Source organism: Carassius auratus, chromosome 37, assembly GCF_003368295.1.
Source record: "Carassius auratus strain Wakin chromosome 37, ASM336829v1, whole genome shotgun sequence".
Classification (NCBI taxonomy): domain Eukaryota; kingdom Metazoa; phylum Chordata; class Actinopteri; order Cypriniformes; family Cyprinidae; genus Carassius; species Carassius auratus.
This window is the reverse complement of record NC_039279.1, coordinates 13,018,862-13,042,739: the sequence shown is the minus strand read 5'-3', so window position 1 is coordinate 13,042,739 and position 23,878 is coordinate 13,018,862. Positions and strand designations below refer to the sequence as shown.

Genomic DNA, 23,878 nt, shown 5'->3' with positions numbered 1-23,878 from the left:
TGAGGCTGTTTTTTGGATGGCGGGGATCTGTAATGCTTATTTTGGCTTTAGTCTTGCTCTTCCTGGTGTGGTTATCCTGCAGGTTGGGAATTATACCCTCTGTGATTCATTCAGACTATCACACCTTGAGCAGGTTCTGTGTGGTGCAGCTCACACAATAGACAGTAATACTGCTGGAGAGGAGGCAATAGTACACTTAGTATCTGTATCTTGGGGGACACCCTGAACTTTTCCTGGGGAAACAGGCATTGCTGTGTCTTTGTGATCGACTCTATCTTTTGACTCACATAGACTCAGAGCAGAACTGAATTCTGTAGTTTCAACTGCTGGAAGCTTGCTGTATATTTTTGATTGAGGATCTTACAGAGCTTACATATTTCTCAATGCTTGAAATTGTCAAATAATCAGGTATCAATTTGTCATCCTTAAATGGAAGTTCCACCCCAAAATAAAATTTGTCACCATTTACTTTGTCATTAAAAAAGCATTGTGACCCACTCCACACAGTAAAGTTGAATGGTGACCAGATGACTAAATGTAAGCTTTTGTGCTGTAGGCCTATTCCAGGTTTTCTTATACCATGTGTTCGCTTTGTGTAAGGCAACAGATTCGTAAATTAAATTGTTATTCAAGAAATTGTCTCTGCAGTTCTTAATTCTGAAAGAGGTCGGTAAGATTTTGTGTATTTGAAAGCAACATTTTATTTAATCAAAAATACAGTAAAAGTAGTAATATTGTGTACATTATATATGTCTCGTAAACATTTGTGACACACTTTGAATATGTACACATTTAAATCGCATTAATATAATGACATTTTTCAATTAATAATTTGTTAGTGTCATCTACTTTACCATTGGTCACCATTTACTTAAATATAATAAGATCTATTAGATACTATTAGATCCTGCCTAATATCTCTTATTGTTTTTTATGGAAGAAATGTCCTACTGTAACGACATGAGGGTTAGTGGAAGAATTTGAATTCTTATGACCGTTGTATTGGCTGTCTCATGGTTTCGATCAACCCTGTCAGTCAATATTGCCTTCATTAAACACATGTTTTAACTCTTCAGACCTCATTGGCGACCTAATCTGATTTTATTTCAGCCATTCTACCTCCTGTGTTCTGCTTGCAATAATGAACAGTCAGCGGCAGCATGTTGAACAAGCAAAGATCCACTCAGTAATTGAAGGGCTGCCCCTTGATATAGGCACAGAATCCTTGTGAGCTTTCTGGTTCAAGGACTTCTCCTGACTGGCAGCAGGAGAGATCATCGAGGGAGGTGATTAGATTTGGGAGAGCACTTAACCTGATGCTTTCCTTATGGGGACTAATAAAAACGTTTGCCTGCTGCCTGCAGTCTTGTGTGTGCTTTGGTAGGGGACAACTCAGAAGGTGAGGTGGTTTTCATATCCCTCTGTTTCCTTCCCACACACGTTAGGTTTTTAATTGCTGTTGAAAGCAGATAAAAGTGAAGTTCTCTGAGGAGCTGCTGCACATCAGTGGGCTGACTGGGGGAAATCAGCTCTGGAAGAGCCCTCTCTTCTCTGTATGTTTAGCAGATAGAGATCTCTTTTGGGAGAGATTTTAATAGATTTCTGTGGGATTTGACACAGCTGGGAGAAATGGGGGACCTGTTGAAATTGAATGTTACGTAACTCAGAGAGAAAGTCAAAGTGAGGCTCAGTTTCAGGTATTGGGCATTGATAATGGCAATGTATCACAAAAGTAAGAGTAGTAATTGGCCTATTGCTTCATTTGCTATATGCTTCATTTTGATTTATTTTGATTTATTTGAAGCCATAATGAACATTCTGTAATTTATTATTAAATAGTAATTTATTATCTTTTTTATTTAGTCTATTATCTGTTTTTGAAAACCTGTATGAGCTTTTGCAACACACACACACAAAAAATAGTTATATACTTTTTTTATTGTTTGCTTTTTTTTCTGTGGGCATGGAAGTTATTAACCATTGTCTTTTGTCAGTGGGAAAAGATCTTTGTATTGCCATCATGACAGGACCATTTGGAAAAGAATGACTCGTGCGACTCTTTTTCAGGTCGGGCCTTTTGTGAGGTATCGCACTATTGAAGCAGGGCTACGAAACCTATTTTGTGCGAAACCATAAACGAAACCATTGGTGACACGGCTTGTAGTGTGGATTGAAGTGATGGAGGGAAAAACTTGTGGAGTAATGGCCTTTTCGACGTGTCATCGTTAACGTTAACCACGACAGGAATGCCAGAGAGAAGCTGGCAGCTGAGCTTTTTTGATGTTTCAGCACACAGAATTGCGTATATCACCAAAGCAGTGTGTTTATCTGTCTATGGTTTATCCCGGGAAAGCATGTTTATTCTTAAACGGGCACAAACATCCGGGTTTCTGAGGGATCATACGTGTTGATCCCCACGTATAGTGTGAGCAGTCAAATCGCAACTCGACGATTGGACCGTACAGTGAGCACATAATAATCGTGAGCTTTGGCTTTACATCGCATGCCAATCTACTCGAACAGTGTGAGTTGGTACATTGCCGAAATCGCACAGTGTATGCCCGGCTTAAGGCTATTTTAGCCTCTATCTCAGGGGTTCTCAACCCTAATCAAACACCCCTGAACAAGCTAATCAAGGTCTTCAGGATCGATAGGAAGTTACAGGCTGCTGAGTTTTGATCAAAGTTGGAGCTAAACTCCAACAGGAAAGTGGACTTCGAGGGACAGAGTTGAGAACATGGCTCGAACTCAGTGGCTATTGACAGGCATTCTTTAGATTTGGTTACATATGTGAGTGATTTGCTTGCATTGTAGAGGGTTGCTTGAGTAAGGTGTTGCAAAGGCAGTTAATTCTCTCCATAGATTAGAATCATGGTCTGTTGGTTTAGTTTTCTTTGTCTAGCATTCACAACACCACAGTCACTAATGCCAGCTCTAATTTCAGCTCCGCTACTCATTGAGTTTCAAATTCACAGCAGGCAATTAGCAAGATGCCCTACTTGTCATATTAGAGCTAACCTAAGGCTGTTATTAACAAGCTTCAGAACTCATCGCTTGACAGTCTGCCTTTACTTTAGAGAAATGCGGTTAGACTGGATGCTTTCCTATCTTCTGTGAGAAACAGAAACTTTACTCTGAATCCTCCACATATTGCATACTTCAGTATTCTTTTGAAGATTGAGAGAGCCATTGAAGATAGTATTTATATACTAGCACATGTCTGGTGCTGTATCTTGTTTTCCACTGAAAGCCGACTGTTCCAGCTGTGTTCATAGCTGCTGTGCTCAATATTGCTCCAGAGGATTTAACTGTAGTTTTTTTTTTTTTGCTCCTGTTATCGACAAATCATCTGTGCATGTTATTCCAGAGAAGAAAAAATAAATATATGTTTTGGGATAATGTGTGGAAATATATAAAAAATGTCAAGTGAAAATATATGTAATTTTGCTCTGCGTAAAACCAAGTCCCAAATATCCTGAATATCCTGTTTTAAGAAATGGAGCTCATTAAACAATTCAATTTGGTTGCAGGTGTTATTTTATTGACATACTAAAACATATACAATACTTGCTTAAATTAGGCTTTTCAACCAAGAAAAATCTCTCTTTATTTTTCAGGATGTCCATTCAGAGAAGAACAGGTTAAGGACCTCAAAGAAGCACTGAGAGGAAGTGACCCGACATTCCTCTAGTGTTCGTCAGTGGCAACCATGATCTCGGCAACACACCCACTCCAGAGAGCATAGAGCAGTTCTGCCGTGACTGGGGCGATGATTACTTTAGTTTTTGGGTGGGTGGGGTTTTGTGTTTGGTGTTGAACTCTCAGTTCTTCTTCGACTCATCAGGCTGCCCTGAGTTAATGGAGGCCCATGAGGTCTGGCTGGAGAGTCAGCTGCAAAGAGCCACCCAGACCCCCTCCCGTCACGTGCTTGTCTTCCAGCACATTCCACTCTTCCTCAATAAACCTGATGAAGAGGATGACTACTTCAACCTGCAGAAGGGCATCAGAGAGCGCTTGATCCAGAGATTCAAACAAGCAGGTGAGAAGAAAGCACTTGAGCTTTACACATCGAAAAGCCAAGTTGCAAGTGTTCATCTCATGTTGTAAATTATCGAAGAACAATCTGTCTTTAGGAGTGCCATATCATCAGAATTTTGTTTAGCCTTTTCCCCAAAATTATGGTAAATAGTAATACAAATATTTTTCCAGCATTATTTTTATTTTATTTTATATGTATCTTTTTGTCATAAGAACAACAGGACTTAAATTATATTGATTAGCATTTTTCACATTGCTTTCACAAGGCATAAATAAACAATTTTAGTTCTCATTTATATAATAAGATAAAAATATAAATCTGCTTTTCAGTAAGTGACTTATGGTTTGTTTCTGAGTGATTTGCCAAATGGTTTGATAAAAAAAAAAAACTGATTCATTTGTTTGTGAATTGGAGAGAAAGGGTAATATATCAGTAGTATATATATATTAACTAGTCTACATAATGGAATTTTGAATAATTTAGAACTTTTCATATTCCAGCAAAACAACTAATATATATATATGCTCATACATACAGTTGTGGTTTCACATAAATGGCGCTTACATATAATCCACAAGAGAAAATAATATTCAAATGTATAAAAATGACCCTAGTTCTAGTGTTGTCACGGTACCAAAATTTCATTATTCGGTATCAATACCAGTGAAATCCACGGTTCTCTGTACCAATTTCGGTACCCGAGCAAAATATACTTTCATTTAATCCAAACTGTGAGAAATCACCAGAAACCATTAAATGAGTCTCTGTCCTGTGTATGTTGGAAAAGTAATAAGTAAATCCAATGGGTTGACGATTATGTTAGCGATAAGGAAAAAATATAGATAATTATTTGTTTCTAAGGTTAGTGTTCAAAAGAAACTATATATATATATATATATATATATATATATATATATATATATATATATATATATATATATCTTTGTATGGTCAGAGATGCATCATGGTGTGTTTGATACTGAAAATTAGGCAAAACATTCAGTCTCAACAAAACTAAAAGTGACATTGGATTCAAACTTTAATCTCATTTTATATACAGGTGCTGGTCATATAATTAGAATATTATCAAAAAGTTTATTTATTTCACTAATTCCATTTAAAAAGTGAAACTTGTATATTATATTCATTCATTACACACAGACTGATGTATATCAAATGTTTGTTTCTTTTAATTTTGATGATTATAACTGACAACTAAAGAAAATCCCAAATTCAGTATCTCAGAAAATTAGAATATAACTGAAGACCAATACAAAGAAAGGATTTTTAGAAATCTTGGCCAACTGAAAAGTATGAACATTAAAAGTATGAGCATTTACAGCACTCAAATACTTAGTCGGGGCTCCTTTTGCCTGAATTAATGCAGCAATGAGGTGTGGCATGGAGTCAATCAGTATTTGGCACTGCTCAGGTGTTATGAGAGCCCAGGTTGCTCTGATAGTGGCCTTCAGCACTTCTTCATTGCTGGGTATGGCATATCGCATCTTCCTCTTCACAATACCCCATATATTTTCTATGTGGTTAAGGTCAGGCAAGTTTGCTGGCCAATTAAGAACAGGGATACCATGGTCCTTAAACCAGGTACTGGTAGCTTTGGCACTGTGTGCAGGTGCCAAGTCCTGTTGGAAAATGAAATCTGCATCTCCTTAAAGTTGGTCAGGAGCAGGAGGCATGAAGTGCTCTAAAACTTCCTGGTATACAGCTGTGTTGACCTTGGACCTCAGAAAACACAGTGAACCAACACCAGAAATGACATGGCACCCTAAACCATCATTGACTGTGGAAACTTTACACTGGACCTCAAGCAATGTGGATTGTGGCCTCTCCTCTCTTCCTCCAGACTCTGGGACCCTGATCTCCAAAGGAAATGCAAAATTTACTTTCATCGGAGAGCATAACTTTGGACCACTCCTCAGCAGTCCAGTCCTTTTTGAAGCGAGACGCTTCTGACGCTGTCTGTTGTTCAAAAGTGGCTTGACACAAGGGATGTGACAGCTGAAACCCATGTCTTGCATACGTCTGTGCGTAGTGGTTCTTGAAGCACTGACTCCAGCTGCAGCCCACTCTTTGTGAATCACCCCCACATTTTTGAATGGGATTTGTTTCACAATCCTCTCCAGGGTGCGGTAAACCCATATTGCTTGTACACTTTTATTTCTACTACATATTTTCCTTCCCAGAGCTCTGTGTACAGCCAGCCTCTTTTTTAAATTACCTTCTGTGTCTTGCCCTCCTTGTGCAAGCTGTCAATGGTCGTCTTTTGGACAACTGTCAAGTCAGCAGTCTTCCCCATGATTGTGTAGCCTACAGAACCAGACTGAGAGACCATTTAAAGGCCTTTGCATGTGTTTTGAGTTAATCAGCTGATTAGAGTGTGGCACCAGATGTCATCAATATTGAACCTTTTCACAATATTCTAATTTTCTGAGATACTGAATTTGGGTTTTCCCTTAGTTGTCAGTTATAATCATCAAAATTAAAAGAAATAAACATTTGAAATATAACCGTCTGTGTTTAATGAATGAATATAATATACAAGTTTCACTTTTTGAATGGAATTAGTGAAATAAATCAACTTTTTGATGATATTTTAATTATATGACCAGCACCTGTATGCTGTGTGTTCATGGAAATCGAGTAGTGTGTAATGTAAATGAGTCGGGTGCTGTAGTGGGCGACAGAGAAGGGCTTGATCAGAGCACTGACACATCAACTTTTGGCATTTCAATTTCCACAATGATCAAAACATGAAGGATGCAAAATTGAGAAATTTGCTTAAAAAATAGAAAAAAAATAAACCAATCCTCTTGGAGATCAGAGATCACTATCAGAGGAAAACACAGCCGCTGCCCACAGACTAATTTTACCGGGCTCCTTGAGCTCGTAGATTTAATATCCTGCTGCAAATTATATTTGTATGATTCAAACCGCATTTTCTAAAAGGCAGCGAGGCTGTGAAACATCTGCCTTGGGTGGAAAACATTCTAATCACTCCAGATGTAAGCTTTTTGAGGTTTGTACAGTGAGTGGCATTTGCAATGGCTACATATAATATACAGTTCCTGATATCATAAGCTGTTTACAGACCTATATTCCTCTGCATCACTGACATAGCAGTAAAATACTGTTAATCTCTAATGCCCCGTCCATCAGGTTCTCTGTGCTTTGTGTTAAGTTAGGGGTGTGGCGGTACTAGTATCAGTACCGAACGGTTCCCGGGCAAATTCCAAATGGAAGTGATCATCCCTATCCCCTTAGAGCGGGGACTTTGGAGTGAATAGTGCACGTGCATGCCATTTAGTCGTTAGGAATGCACTTTGCTAAAAGAACAAAATAATTTCCTCATCATCTTCACCTGGCATGCTCCTAGCATAGCATCAGCAGATGTCACTGTTTTACTGTCATAAATGTTTTTTTTAATTGTTGTTAAATAAACAATAACAAATAAACATACATTTTATATTTTAAAGAAGTTTTTAAAATCGCTATATATATATGAAAACGAATATATATATAAAACTTTTTAAAATATAAAATGTATATTGTGTTTATGTCGATGTCCATCAGCGAAACTGCTGACGGACACGTGCTGTGTTGTCACGGGAACATCCCAGCTGAAGATAATGTAAGACTAATCTGGTCTAAAATGTTTACAGCTACCAATAAGAGAGTAGAATTTGTATCTGTTTAAGTTTTTCTTACTGTATAAATACATTGCACATATTTTCTCCTTAAATCAGATATATTTGGGTATGATTGTAGGGTGTTTTGAACACTCATATGTACAGAAAAACCCATGAGACATTTTATAGTTTCACATTCAAGTCTATCCTAATGGCATCTTTTATAAGAGCCATGGTTAAGCGAAGTTGAAATGTTTGTGTGCTTTGTAAAAACCAATTGATTGCATCTTATTGGTAAATGTACTCTTGACAACAGTACTAAACACTCAAGTAGAAATAGAGCTTGTGCTATCTTAAAAGGCAACTTGTGTTTTTGAGCCCGCATTGCATTGCATTATAATGCATAAACCTTTCTCACACTGCCAGTGGTGCTATCTTGTAGTGTGTTAATTAGCATTGAAAAGCCAAGTGTTTCCTATGCTATTTCAGCTGTCTTAATGCTCTCATTCAGCACACGCCAGTAGAAATGAGAGCGGGATTTGGTTAATCAACACAATGCTTGTCATCTGCTGAGAATTGTTGGTAAGGTGGCATGCGTGTTGTTTTAGGCAGACATTGAAGAATAGTGTGTTCTGTGGAGGTTACAGTGTGATGGAGTGCCCATTGTTATCAGATTTCCTTAAGGAGAGCCTTGGCTGTGCTTTTGTGTCTCTTAAGATCTTGCATCATTGTACGGAATGTTTCAGGGGTTTAAAAGATAACTAGCAACTGAACATTTAGCAAAAAATTACTGAACAGGGTCGGTCCACAAGCCTTTGACTGCATTTGGGGTTTCTTTGAGTATTATGTCTTTGATTGGTAATTTGGTTCAAAGGAATGGTTCCCCCCAAATGAAACTCCATTATTAATGCGTTAATGCATTTTAACTTTTTGCTTCTTGGAAAAGCACACAAGTGAGTAATTTTGGAACATCAAATAAATAAAATCATGACACAAAACACGATACTTTCTTCTCTGAGATTAATATATCTGTTCTGAGACAGTCATGATTATACAGCCTAGAAAGTGCACAAAGAGCGCTCCCTCTATAATCTCTAAAAGCTGTCAATCACTTCAGTTTATCGCAATCTCATAATGTCCCGTGAATCATTGAAGCTGTCTGCATTGCACAATGAATCTCTTATTTAGATCGTATCTACACATTGATATCCTGAGAGGATTCGCAAGCTTGCAGAACTCAGCACTCGACAAAAACTTTGTGATTTGAGCGGTGAGTGAAAATTTGACACTCTCTCCAGAACACAAATACACACTGGAGCATTTGGCAAATATGTTTCAGTAATATCAGATTCCCCCTGTTTTCTCAGGGTCCTTAGTGGCCTCCTAACTTGACTCATATAATCTGTTTATTACAAACACTCAGCTTTTTGCTTCACAATACATTAATTGATGGACTGGAGTCATGTGGATTATAATCTGTTTGATGTCTCATTCTGTCGGCACCCATTCACTGCAGAGGATCCATTGGTGAGCAAAAAAAAAAGTGACATTCAGCCAAGTATGGTAACCCATACTCAGAAATCATGCTCTGCATTTAACTCATCCAAAGTGCACCATTTAACCCCTCAAAACGTTTGAGTTTTTCATCAATCTTTGTACTGATTTAAAACTAATTTATCAGTTTCATGTTATATCATCTAATAAATGGACATTATTAAAGTTTTTATTTTGTATAAATACATTTAAAATATAACACTAAAAACTAAAATCAGTCATTTTAAATGCAACAGTGAACTGTCACAACATTATAATATACAGTATAGTATTAAATCTGTATATTAATTTTGACATTTATGAAGGTTACTTTTAATGGTGTTGTTAAAATTTGTGTTTTTAAAGAATACATAAGCAGAGAAAGTAATCTGCTGTAAATGTAAAAATTGAGAATATGAACATGATGATCATGTTTTTAAAGATAAGAAACAGCTCTGCTGTGTAAAGGAATCGGGTTTGATTGAAATTGCCAAGCACTATGCCAGTTGCCTTTCATGCATATATGGATAAAATCATAATTACACAACACACAAAACTCCATCGCCCATTTAGAGGATCTACAGTGATAAATGGGTGCGATATATGACCAGCATAAGCAATGTTCTCCTTGCACAAAATCATTTTGTACTTCCTTATGTCTTGCAAATTATTTCTGTCAGAGTTTGTGCATAATGTATCCTAGTGGCCTAATGACAGCACACACAAACAGGCAGAAACACACACAACCCTCAAACTAAACCGTTAATGCAGTCTGAGTAGTTGAATAGATGAGACGAGATGAGGATTTACATATCATCCAAATCTGGCAGATCCGTTAGTTCTGTGGCTTGGAATAGAGACTCTGGTAGCACTTTAATGTATCTCCAGAGAACTGAACACAGAGCGGCATCATACTTCCTTATTGGACTAGATCTCTGGCTTATTTTATGTGAATGTTTATTTTTAGTATGCATTATTCTTTCACATTCTCAGCAAATTTCACCTCTCTCAGCTAAAAGGCATGTTGATCCCTAGATACTACTCGTCTTGCAGTAATGAGCCCATTAATTAATGGGCTCATAAATGGGATTTTGTCAACTATATCTACAAGATGTGAAATAAAAAGCAATTTATGGAAATAAGTCGCTGCAAGGAGTGGACAAAGTTCAGGAGGAATTTACTGGAGAAGCAGTACAGAAGGGTGCTGCCATATTACTGCTGTTGGCGTTTATGTAGAATCCCAAAATTCCCAGCTGTTTGGCATTTTTGATCATCTTCAGATGGATATCTTCTTATAAACATGCAGAAACGTCTGACTTTACAACAAATCTCCACCATCACAGCTCTGTTTGTTGTTAAGAGATCACAGCTTATTAATCAGCCTGATTACAGAACGGGTGGGAGTATGGACACACTGAAATGTTAACAGCCAAAAATCACAACCGAGAAAAGAAGCGACTGCAAGCATGCTGAGACACTGTTGCAAAACTGCATTCATTTTTATGGCATGCAAAGCAAAACAATGTCCAAACAGAGACACAGACTAATGTGATTACATGAATAGAGGAAAAAAAAACTTTATTTTTAAATCTTGAGATGATTATGAAAAAAGACTGTTGTAGCGTAAAAGTCAAGTCAAGTCACCTTTATTTATATAGCGCTTTAAACAAAATACATTGCGTCAAAGCAACTGAACAACATTAATTAGGAAAACAGTGTGTCAATAATGCAAAATGACAGTTAAAGGCAGCTCATCAGAATTCAGTGATGTCATCTCTGTTCAGTTTAAATAGTGTTTGTGCATTTATTTGCAATCAAGTCAACAATATCACTGTAAATGAAGTGACCCCAACTAAGCAAGCCAGAGGCGACAGCGGCAAGGAACCGAAACTCCATCGGTGACAGAATGGAGAAAAAAACCTTGGGAGAAGCCAGGCTCAGTTGGGGGGCCAGTTCTCCTCCAATTCCAGGCTGCAGCAAAGTCAGATTGTGCAGAAGAATCATCTGTTTCCTGTGGTCTTGTCCTGGTGGTCATATGAGACAAGGTCTTTACAGGGGATCTGTATCTGGGGCTCTAGTTGTCTAATTGTCAGGGGTGTAGAGGTCCTCTCTAGGTGCTGATCCACCATCTGGTCTGGATACGTACTGGATCCGGGTGACTGCAGTGACCCTCTGATCTGGATACAGACTGGATCTGGTGGCCACGGTGACCTCGGAATAAGAGAGAAACAGACTAATATTAGCGTAGATGCCATTCTTCTAATGATGTAGCAAGTACATCTGGTGTTATGGGAAGTGTTCCCGACTTCCCGTTTCCGGTTTACCTAATTAATGCAGCCTAAAAATCATTTAACAGATTTGGATATTAAAAAACATATTAGTATGTTATGTGTATGCCAGGTTAAAGAGATGGGTCTTTAATCTAGATTTAAACTGCAAGAGTGTGTCTGCCTCCCGAACATGTTAGATAGGTTATTCCAGAGTTTACGCACCAATTAGGAAAAGGATCTGCCTCCCGCAGTTGACTTTGATATTCTAGGTATTATCAAATTGCCTGAGTTTTGAGAACACAGCGGACGTGGAGGATTATAATGTAAAAAGAGCTCGTTCAAATACTGAGGTGCTAAACCATTTAGGGCTTTATAGGTAATAAGCAATATTTTAAAATCTATACGATGTTTGATAAGGAGCCAGTGCAGTGTTAACAGGTCCGGGCTAATCTGGTCATACTTCCTGGTTCTAGTAAGAACTCTTGCTGCTGCATTTTGGACTAGCTGTAGTTTGCTTACTAAGCGTGCAGAACAACCACCCAATAAAGCATTACAATAGTCTAACCTTGAAGTCATAAATGCATGGATTAACATTTCTGCATTTGACATTGAGAGCATAGGCCGTAATTTAGATATATTTTTGAGGTGGAAACATGCAGTTTTACAAATGCTAGAAACGTGGCTTTCTAAGGAAAGATTGCGACCAAATAGCACACCTAGGTTCCTAACTGATGATGAAGAATTGACAGAGCAACCATCAAGTCTTAGACAGTGTTCTAGGTTATTACATATAGAGTTTTCAGGTCCTATAATTAACACCTCTTTTTTTCAGAATTTAGCAGTAAGAAATTACTCGTCATCCAGTTTTTTATATCGACTATGCATTCCATTAGTTTCTCAAAGTGGTGTGTTTCTCCGGGCCGCAAAGAAATATAGAGTTAAAAGCATAAATACCTTTTTTTTCTTTCTTGTTTTTTTGTATTTGATAAACTCTTATATAAAATGAAGCTACCAATTAAGGTCAAATGCCTGTCAGCCCTCTTTAAAATATAGTTTATGTGCTATTCCACCTATCATGACCTATACCTTGAGGTGGGTCTTGGTCTTCTTGAATTTATCCAGCAATTCACATTATGCAACAGTGTCAGATTTCGACAATCTGTTAAACTGATATTAAATAAATTCACGTTTTCTAAATGTTAAGCACCTACCTTTGAAAGTGAAAAAAAGTGAAAGTGAAGTGACATTCAGCCAAGTATGGTGACCCATACTCAGAATTTGTGCTCTGCATTTAACCCATCCGAAATGCACACACACAGAGCATTGAACACACACACACACACACACTGTGAGCACACACCCGGAGCAGTGGGCAGCCATTTATGCTGCGGCGCCCGGGGAGCAGTTGGGGGTTCGATGCCTTGCTCAAGGGCACCTAAGTCGTGGTATTGAAGGTGGAGAGAGAGCTGTTCATGCACTCCCCCACCCACAATTCCATCTGGTCCGAGACTAGAACCCACAACCCTTCGATTGGGAGTCCAACCCTCTTACCATTAGGCCACGACTTCCCAGACTATTCATAGAAAACAACACAAACACAATGTTTTTTTTTATAGTTTCAGGGCTGTTTTGTGCAGATTTGTGAAAAGAGCCCCCTATTTTGTAGCAGGTTTCAGGCTGATGTGTAGTTACAGCCGATGTATGCAGTCATTAACAGTATTGCATGCCTAATTATTCTATCCGTTAGTGCAGTAGAGAGGATGTCTTCAGAGAAAATGACTTAAGAAGTGCCTTGATTTTTCTTCCCCATCCTCATTTTCACATCTGAATTCTCCAGATAATTGGACACTTTTTTTCCCGTCATGTTTCTGTTGCTTGTTTCCATCTAGTGTATTAGTGTCTATGATATGTGAAAGATGCTTGAAATGCGCATAATCTTCCAATTTTACATGGAGTTATAATTCATTCTAATCTTTTAATTGTTTTTTTTATTTTTGGAAAGATTTCTGCTTTATGTAATGCACTAAGTCTTCAAGTGTCAAGGTGTTTGTAATTGTGTTGTTTCATTAGCAGTGTCCAACAGAGCATGAAAGCTATCGTGTGCATGTGGAACAAGAACAACTTGTGAAATTTAGATGAACTCTGACAGCAAGCAGCAATATGTAATTATACTTTTCAACATTGTGTTCAGTCATAATCATTTTCTCCTTTCTTCTTCTTCTTATTTTATGTATTCTGCCATCATCCCTGTGGTTTTTGCCACCTTTGTGCTGTGCGAATGAAAAATTCATGTGGAATTTTGTTTCCTGTTTCCAAATGCATCTATTACCTCGGTATGGGGGTACCACCTTTTCAGAATTCTCTTCAGAAAAGAAACCTCGGCTGAACTGTGGAAGAGCCACCTTCAGCCTCACATCCCTCACCAAAGAGAGCTCATTTGTGTGTCTCACTCTGGGTGACTTGTTTGATGAACTACAGTGATTCTGCATTCGGTCCATTGCTTTAAACCTCTGAATGGCAGACCCTCGGCCACTGCTGCAGAGGAGAGATGAGAAACTTCACAATGGTTATGCAGATTTATGGGCAAACTGAATCCGAAGCAGTCTTCCCCATATCCAGGTGTTTTTGCAGTCAGTTCTACCAGCGTGGAGACACAGGATAGGTAGGAAATGTAGATGATTCAGTGGCAGTGTTGAGCTCATAGCCTCAAAGTTGGTTTGATTATAGTCTTGTGCATAATTGTGGTCCACATTGCAGCTCATGCTGGTCAAGAACTGACTACTTCGAATGGAACAGACTATCTTATTAAACATCCAAGTCTGCATTTATTTGTTTAAAAATACAGTAAAAACAGTACTATTGTGAAAAATTATTAAATTAAATTAACATTTATGCATTTAGCAGATGCTTTTATCCAAAGCGACTTACGTTGCATTCAAGCTAACAGTTTTCTAACAATTATAATTTAAATTAACATTATAAAATAACATTTTATTGTATATTAAATTAGCTATTAATAGATAATATACATTATAAAATTGTATAATCTATTATTAGTATATTCAATTTTAATACATTTAAAAGTGTAATGTATTCCCATGATGGCAAAGATGAATTCACAGCAGCCATTACTCCAGCCTACAGAGTTCCATGATCCTTTTGAAAATATAGTAATATGCTGATAAAATACTCAGTAAAGAGTTGAAATAAGCTATGCTACTTAATGCTACTTAAACTTAATATAATAAAGAATTAATTTCTTTGAAAAAAAAACCCATTCAGGTCCTTAGCTTGACAGAACTGTCACCTATGTTGGTTTTGTTTTTAAGTGCCATTCAATGGTAGCATGACTACTTAAGACTTCAGACTTCTGCTCAATTTCAGTTCTGTACTCAGTCTGAGATAGCAAACCATCTCCCAGTTTTCCTCCGGCTCCAAAACAGCCTGGGGAGGCCAAAGTCCGGCAAGGCCATCATTTTGATTGTGTCCCCCTTGGTTGCTCTAATGCAGGATCAGGTTTAACAGGCAGCGAAACTCGCTTAATGTTTTTTTTTTTTTTTCGCAGTATACCTGTGTTTACAGTGGAAGTGTGAGGTGGCTGAGCCGGCACCTAACACACGTCATAACCAAACGTTATGTTATTAGCACCCCACCACCAGAAAAAAAAATGCTTGTCAATTATGCCCTTCCAGACTCTGTCTACGAAGCAAAGCGAAGTTTAAAGGTGGATTAGCTAAAATAGACTAGCACAATAAATTATGTGTGGAAGAAATTCCCATATTCACCTGACCTAAATTAAACTGGATGTCTCCCAACACCAAAAATTATTATCGGGTGTCTGTCTGCATCGGCAATAGCTCTGACTGCACCGGAGAACCAGACCTTAGACAATTAGGTAAAGAATTACAGCTACCCAATGCCTATGAGTCTCACTCGGAAGTTAAATGACGACTCGCCCCATGAACACTATTACTTGGGACTAAGATCTCTAGTGTTCCACCAACAATAACCAGACTCCAGATGATGCCTTTGGATATGCTTTAATTACAATCACAGAGAATCCATCCAGCAAAACAGATACAGTTTTTATAGAATAGGTGCATGAAAAAGGCAACATGCTTGTTGCATAATTTTTCTCTTAAATTATTGGATTATCTTAAATGTTCAGTTAAGCAACAGACATATAGCCGTCTTTTCCATATGCGTCAAGTTCTAAAAAACATTAAGTTCTAAAAAAAAAATTTGTTTGGCCTGCAAGGAAGAGAAAAGATAGTTATGATATGGTTTAAATGATTCATTTTAAATTTCCTTTACATTTAACACACAGGACCTGGAGAAAACAACAACAACAAAAAACAGATATTATTTATGGACTGCATTTCTACCCATCCAAACGGAACAAGTACACAGGCAAACTCAGAAAATAAAGTGAAAATGGATATGTAGTTTACTTAATTACCTCAAATAAAACTTTGAACATCTTTCAATGATTTTATGTCACTAACCTTTCAGAAGTTGGTAAATCCAGGGATTACTTCATCCTCAAAAAGACCCAGTATCAACCTGGCAAGTACACCTTAGTTTCTAGGTAGATTTAGATTTATTCACTTTTATTTAAAGATCGAACAGGTGCATCAGATTTGTTTATATGTATCTGGTCATCAAATGGACTGTGTGCATCTGTAGACATGAAACTGAGATTGATGTGGTCATGAATTAACTGTTTTGTGGGATTTCACAGGAGATATATTTTATTTTTAACTAGACTTCTACTATATGTCTCTCGTTTCAGGGGTAAAAGCTGTGTTCTCCGGGCACTACCACAGAAATGCAGGGGGCTGCTATGATGGGCTGGATATGGTGGTGAGCTCCGCTGTTGGTTGTCAGCTGGGAGATGACCCTCACGGTATGCGAGTGGTAGTAGTTACTGAAGATGACATCATCCATCGCTACCATAGTCTGGACCAATTAACCCAAAGAGGAATGGACGAAGACCTGAAGAAATTGTTGGTTTGAATCCACCTCCAGGTCACTAATCATGTGATTGCATCTTTATCTTCCGCATTCATTCTAGAAACTGAGCCGTTGATTGTACAGTTAGAGTTTTCAGGTGTGTTTTTTACAGGAATGAAAAGTCTTACATTCTGAATACATTAGCAAGCATTAAAAATTCGAACCAGTGACTCTTTTGATCTTTGATACTCACCTCCTCAGTCTCCCTACTTTAATCACGCAAATTTGTCTGAGAATCCCTTAAACACTGATGTTAAATCACCTCATGATACTAATGGAGTGAGGAGATGCTAGGATTCAATGGTAGTTTAATAGTGCTGAACATTTTGGATGACAGTTTGATGAGTTGCTCCTCTCTGCTCGTTACTCTGTTCCATCTCTGAGTGGAGGAAAGAGGCAATCTCCATGGTAACTATTGGAAGACGTGGCTGTGGTGACCGGGACATTGAGTCACTTGTTCTGTGGGTGGATCTCCGAAAACATAATTGCTGACCTCACCTCGCACTTAGAAGCGCCCGAAAACAGCAGGGTGTGACTGAACGACTTTGGCGGCAAGCATGCAGCAAGAAAGACATCTTAAAATGACCAAGCTCTTGTCTGAATCCAATCTGTCACCTCGTAGCTTCCTCACCAGTGTCATACATGCTAAAATTAAACTAGATATCTTCCAGTTATCTTTCAGTCTTATCATGTAATATTTAAATGTAATGTCTAATGCTATGATCATACAGAGGGGTTCAAAAGTTTTCATTTGAATGTCCAATGGTGTGACTTCTTCCTCTGGTTGTGCTGGTAGCAATGCAAAGGGAAAAGAGCAGGAATCCGTTTCAACAGCCTCGAGCATGAAGCGCTATAGGATGCTGTTCCCCTGGAGCACCGAAGGGTCTTAAAATCTGGAACACAGACATGGCCCTGGATTTGGTGGAGAAGGTCCTGGAACATGCAGATGAAAGTACCTTGAAGTGGAGGTTTGCACGCTGGAGCTTAATCTTGTTGCAATGTCTGTATGTCTTGTGCCTCTCTTGTCTAGAGACTCAGAAGTGGGTCAGTCTGCTTTGTCTCTCTAGGATGTAGACTCAAGACATGCTGCATCTGTTTTTGTCTCACAACATCAAAAGATCATCGAAAGAATGGGCAGAAACTGCATTTTGACCAATGAGAAGTCCTGTTCTTCCTGGGCTTGGTATCAGATTTCCAGATCCAAAAAAATGTTGCAAAGCTTTGTCCACTGTTGTAGTCCCCACCCTACACTGGGCCCTGGAATGTGCTGTTCACTACAATTATGTAATTAGCATTCAGTTTGAATGAAACGTTGAAACTGAAAATGATTGTCAAATTGTTCCAGTACTTGATTTGTGCCCCTTTAGCACTTGAGCTGCATCTAACCGAACATGCTGGTTGCAAATTTACGGTACTACTTTACAATAAGGTCTCATTATTGTTATTTGTTAACTAACATAAACTAGCAATGAGCAATACATTTGCTTTAACCTTTGTTAATGTTCCAAATGCATTTGTTAACTGTTTGTGGATGATCAGAGTGTATTAACTAATATTAATATATATATATATATATATATATATATATATATATATATATATATATATATATATATATATATATATATATATATATATATATATATATATTAGTAAATGTGGAAATTATTTTGATTGAGACTAATAAAACCTTTATACTATTGGTCATTTTTAGCTCTTATTAACTGATGTTGTTTAATAATGTTAACAAATGAAACTGTATTGTTGAATTTACTACTTTGATTAATGACCTAGAAACCTAAGTGCAAAATCTGAAACATTTCTTAAACTTTTAGATTGTTTCTATTGTTTAATAGTATTAGATTCAGTTAGATCTTGAATTCTGTACATGGTTTTATATTTGTACTATACTGTACTATACTATACTATACTATACTATACTATACTATACAATGAAATTAATTGAAACATGCAATGCTTTGTTTCTGTTTTCACAAATTAGCTTTTCATTTGATTTATAAATCAAAGGCTTTAGACATCAAATAAAATTCACACAAATGCAACAAACATACATAATGTAGTTGCAACTGGGAACAATTACAAAAACTGTCTATGTGTCAGTTAATTCTTAGAACTGTTACTGAGTTAACAACTGACTTGTTTACTGTCACTTTACTGTACAAAAATACAGCCAAGATCACTAGAGTGACAGCATCAAATGGGAAAAAGAACTGCAGTTATTAAATGAATCAGTGATAAAAAAAAACAATGCCTCACCAGCAAAAACATTCTTAAAAATGTACAGGTGCTTCTCAATAAATTAGAATGTTGAAAAGTAGAAAAGTTCATTTATTTAAGTAATTCAACTCAAATTGTGAAACTCGTGTATTAAATAAATTCAATGCACACCGATTGAAGTAGTTTAAGTCTTTGGTTCTTTTAATTGTGATGATTTGGCTCAAATTTAACAAAAACCCTCCAATTCACTATCTAACAAATTAGAATATGATGACATGCCAATCAGCTAATCAACTCAAAACACCTGCAAAGGTTTCCTGAGCCTTCAAAATGGTCTCTGACAATCATTGACCCCCTTCAAAAGGTGTGTAAGTCACAAAAAGTAATTGCCAATAAGCTGGCTGTTCACAGAGTGCTGTATCCAAGCATGTTAACAGAAAGTTGAGTGGAACAAAAAAGTGTGGAAGAATCAAATGCACAACCAACCGATAGAACCCCGATCTTATGAGGATTGTCAGGAAAACTGGATTCAAGAATTTTAAAGAACTTCACAAGGAATGCACTGAGGCTGGGGTCAAGGCATCAAGACAGTTGTATTCCTCTTGTTAAGCCACTCCTGTATCACAGACAATGTCAGAGGCGTCTTACCTGGGCTAAGGAGAAGAAGAAATGGACTGTTGCCATTGGTCCAAAGTCACCTTTTTTTTAGATGAGAGCAAGTTTTGTATTTCATTTGGAAACCAAGGTCCTAGAGTCTGGAGGAAGGATGGAGAAGCTCATAGCCCAAGTTGCTTGAAGTTCAGTGTTAAGTTTCCACAGTCTGTGATGATTTGGGGTGCAATGTCATCTGCTGGTGTTGGTTCATTGTGTTTTTTGAAAATCAAAGTCACTGCACCCGTTTACCAAAACATTTTGGAGCACTTCATGCCTCCTTCTGCTGACCAGCTTTTTGAAGATGCTGATTTTATTTTCCAGCAGGATTTGGCACCTGCCCACACTGCCAAAAGCACCAAAAGTTGGTTAAATGACCATGGTGTTGGTGTGCTTGACTGGCCAGCAAACTCACCAGACCTGAACCCCAGAGAGAATCTACGGGGTATTGTCAAGAGGAAAATGAGAAACAAGAGACCAAACAAAGCAGATGAGCTGAAGGCTACTGTCAAAGAAACCTGGGCTTCCATACCACCTCAGCAGTGCCACAAACTGATCACCTCCATGCCAATACTACCAAGTATTGAGTACTTGTACATTAAATTAACATACTTTCCAGAAGGCCAACAATTCACTAAATTTTTTTTATTGGTTTTATGAAGTATTCTATTTTGTTGAGATAGTGAATTGGTGGGTTTTGGTTAAATGCGAGTCAAAATCATCACAATTTAAAGAACCAAAGACTTAAACTGCTTCAGTCTGTGTGCACTGAATTTATTTAATACATGTTTTTCACAATTTGAGTTGAATTACTGAAATAAATGAACTTTTCTTATACATTCTAATTTATTGAGAAGCACCTGTCTGTGTGATGATATTTGTAATGATATTTAAATGGCACAGATACAGTCAGGATCACTTAAGAGTGACAGCATCAAACGGGAAAAAAATCATAAAATGAATCAACAACAGAAAAACTACCAGACAGATTTTTTTATTCATAACACAAAACAATCTTTCCTATTGCTAGCAGCTCACTGCACAGACCTGACTCGCTGAACCTAGACATAAGATGTCCCTTGTCATGTTACCTTATTTTCTCTCCAGTTTCTTCCTTCAGTGGCTGTTGTATATTGAAAGCACCTTCCTATGCTTTTTGTTCTGATCTCAAGCCCGAGGGCAAGTTATCAGCATGTCACTCGAAGTACTCAAGGATGTACAACATAATACAATTTGTCCAGGTCAGTGACTACACCGTATTAATGGCCTTTGTTCTTACATTGATAATTTTGGTATGTCACAGTACGTCAGCTGTAAAGAGATACACAGGGTTTTGCTCAAAATTCAGTTTGTAAAGCACAGTTTTTCTTGCCCATCCCAGTTGATTCTCACACTGACAGGCAGCATAGCATGTAGATGAATTCAGCCTTGGAACAGGAGGACATTTGACATTTAGCAGGTTGGTTTTCTTCACACGGCAGAATGAACTCCTACACTGAGTAAATCACAGGGCATCAACAGCCTGACATATAAACCACCAATAATAACCACCTGCCTAACGGCCAAAACTGACTTTATCTTAGTGTTAACTATTACTTATTCAACAGTTAAAACTTAATTACATTCCGCTAGACCAGTCAGATTCATAGGAAGAATTTAATTTAAGATTAAATGAACGGTTCTGCTAATGATTTATTTGAAACTTTGTGTTGGCAGCACAAGACCAAAGTTGACAGTTATTGGTTATAAAGCATATGCCACTCAGTATTACATTCTTGCCACAAGAGAGCGAAATGCGGAGATAATAAAAAGGTGGTTTAAAATCTGATGAAAGCCATCCATGAGCATTTCCAATCAGCCAACCAACCCCTAAAATTCCCTCTTCTCAAAATAAATAAATATAGGGTCCAAAAGTTTCTGAAGCACGAATTTTCCACAAGCCAACACTTCAGGTTGTCAGTCAACCCTCACACAGACTTTGACAGATTGCTGTACAGTCTGCCCATCTGCGCAAGCTATTTTAGTGGAGTTGGACTGTAATAGAGTCATGTTCAGTATGCAGTGAGATGGAGGGCACATTAGCATAGAGATCATCATTAAGATGCCTCATTGGCATTGCAAAATGACTTGGCCTATAAATACCTGTCTAAATAAGACTAGGAAACCCTATACATTTAAATGGATTGAGATGTTCAACTTCAAAAACGTGCTTCTCATAAATAATGCTGTGGAATGTGTGACCTTATATACAGTACAGTATGACCTTGCCTTGTTTTTTCCTCTGATCTCTGTGATTAATTTAGTTACTTTAATTGAAATTTCAAAAAAAAATTTGTACATAAAAATGACTGGTATTCTATTCATGCAGAAGGTTTCTATATTCTACACTGAACTTGAACATTAATCCCTTTCTTGCTGGTTCTTTTAAAATCCAGTAAGAATACTAATGCGGATAATCTGTCATCTGTAATTTTCTCACAACTGATTTTCATCCTCTGCTTCAATTAGATTATTACACATGATATTAATATTTGGATTAAAGGGAATCGCAAAATGGGGTAATGTTTTTAAAAGCGCCTCTTGACTTATCAGCCACACTGCAGTTTGGTTTCAACACTAAGAGCTCCATTTTTAAATTCACCGGCGCAAAAATTGTCTGATCAAATGGAGCAGCCATAGTAATTTCATCAAATATGCAATGTGTTTCCTCTTTCATATGCATAGTTTGTGTTATTATTTGTTCTGTTGAAATGCATTTTCTCTGGTGACTCACAACAGTGCTTTTTGAATGTAAGAAAGCAGTGAAGTCGCAACTGTGATTTTCCCAAAACACTGTATTACTGATAGCTCATTTATCACGTAACTAGACTGTTTATTTTGTATCCTTGAAGCTTTAAATTCCCACAAGAATGTTCCCTCAGTGGTTTTTTGAGTTTACTTCATCAGGCTCACACTGTTCTCACTGTAACTTCATTTGGTGTTTGCAAACCAAATATCCCGCAGTGTTAGTCATGTACCTTCGTGACTTTAATCCAGTTTGTGGTAGGCTCTGTCTTAAAGGTGCTGTATCTCTTCACCTAACTCCTAATCTCACCAAAACCCCACTCTCCCAGCACGTGGCCGCACACACGAGCCTCTTGTAATCAACCATTCCTTTTGTCATCTGATTAATTGATACTTCTTTTTTTTTAGCAAGTAAAAGGAATTCTAAAAATGTTAGTAATATTTCAAGATGAACACTGGACTAAAGCAACTGTAGGTTTACTTGACTCTCCATATACAGTACATTGTTTAAAGCATTTTAAAATGTATGTGTAAAATATGATTCATCAGGCTTTTGAGGAAGGTCTATTTGTACTTTTCTTAATCATGGTGGTATGGCATTACAATATGTTTGCCCACCCCATACTAAACAATATTATTTTTAAATACAGAGTGACAACTAATATTTAAATGCATTTTGTGTAAGTAGTCTGCTATACTGTTATAAAGATTTCACTGATTTACATTAAAGTTATTGAAATTTCTTTTTGGCCATATAAATGAAAATGAAAACTGCATCAAATTGCATTTTTTTACTCTTACTGGTCCTCTGAATAAAATTAAGGTGTTTTTCCTTCTTACGTATATGCTCCATATTCTCATATATACTGTAATACTATAGCCCCCCAAAAAAATAAATAAAATAAATAAATAAAACACACACACACACACACACACACACTGTCTAAATGCTCAGTGTTCCATTAAAAAGAAAAAAAGATTTTACTGACTATTATTTTATATGGTAGGCTTCAGGAGAGAACAGGAGCCATTTACAGTGAACTGATCATTTAGACTTGTTTTTAATGAGTCATTGACATAATGCTGTTTAAGCAGCGCACCTCCTGTCATCTTTTGAAAAGGCTGCTAAAATCCGGCTGCTCTCTGAGCCGGTGTCTTTTCCTGCCTCGATTAATCTCATATGCTTCTTCTTGACATGCCCAGTCATGGCAATGCTCCATTACTGCTTGGGAGTGTTTGTTTGCTTCCTCTAGATCTCCCCTAACCTCATCCTTCCTGACATGGTAATGTTTGAGAATGGCTCATATTAAACTTTGTACAAGGAGGAATAAAAGGTTCATCCTGCTTTTATTTACTTCCACCATAAGGGCTTCCTCTCCTCAAGTGCTTAGTCAGTGACCTCAAAAAACAAAACAAGCTCTTTGAACAGCAGGTCCCTTCATTTTATTTTATTATTTTCTTTCTTTCTGTCACTTAGATAGAATGAATGAACAAGTGCTTCTCTTTCGTGTTATTTAAGGTAACCTGTGCTTAATTTCAAACAAAGAAACCAGAGCATTTGGTGAGTTAAGTGTTTCCTGAGATACACTCTGTTCATGTTTTTCCCTTTCTATTCATTTTAGCAAATAACCAAAATAAATAATGAAAGCATCAGAGAGACAGTAGAATGCACTTAAGATTACTGAACATGACCTTGAGTGATGCAG

At 37.4% G+C, this 23,878-nt stretch overlaps 1 pseudogene; it reads left to right on the top strand.

Moving 5' to 3' along the window:
• Positions 1-17,169, top strand: part of LOC113056503 (serine/threonine-protein phosphatase CPPED1-like) — a 20,847-nt pseudogene extending 3,678 nt beyond the window's left edge.
• Positions 17,170-23,878: the final 6,709 nt, after the last annotated feature.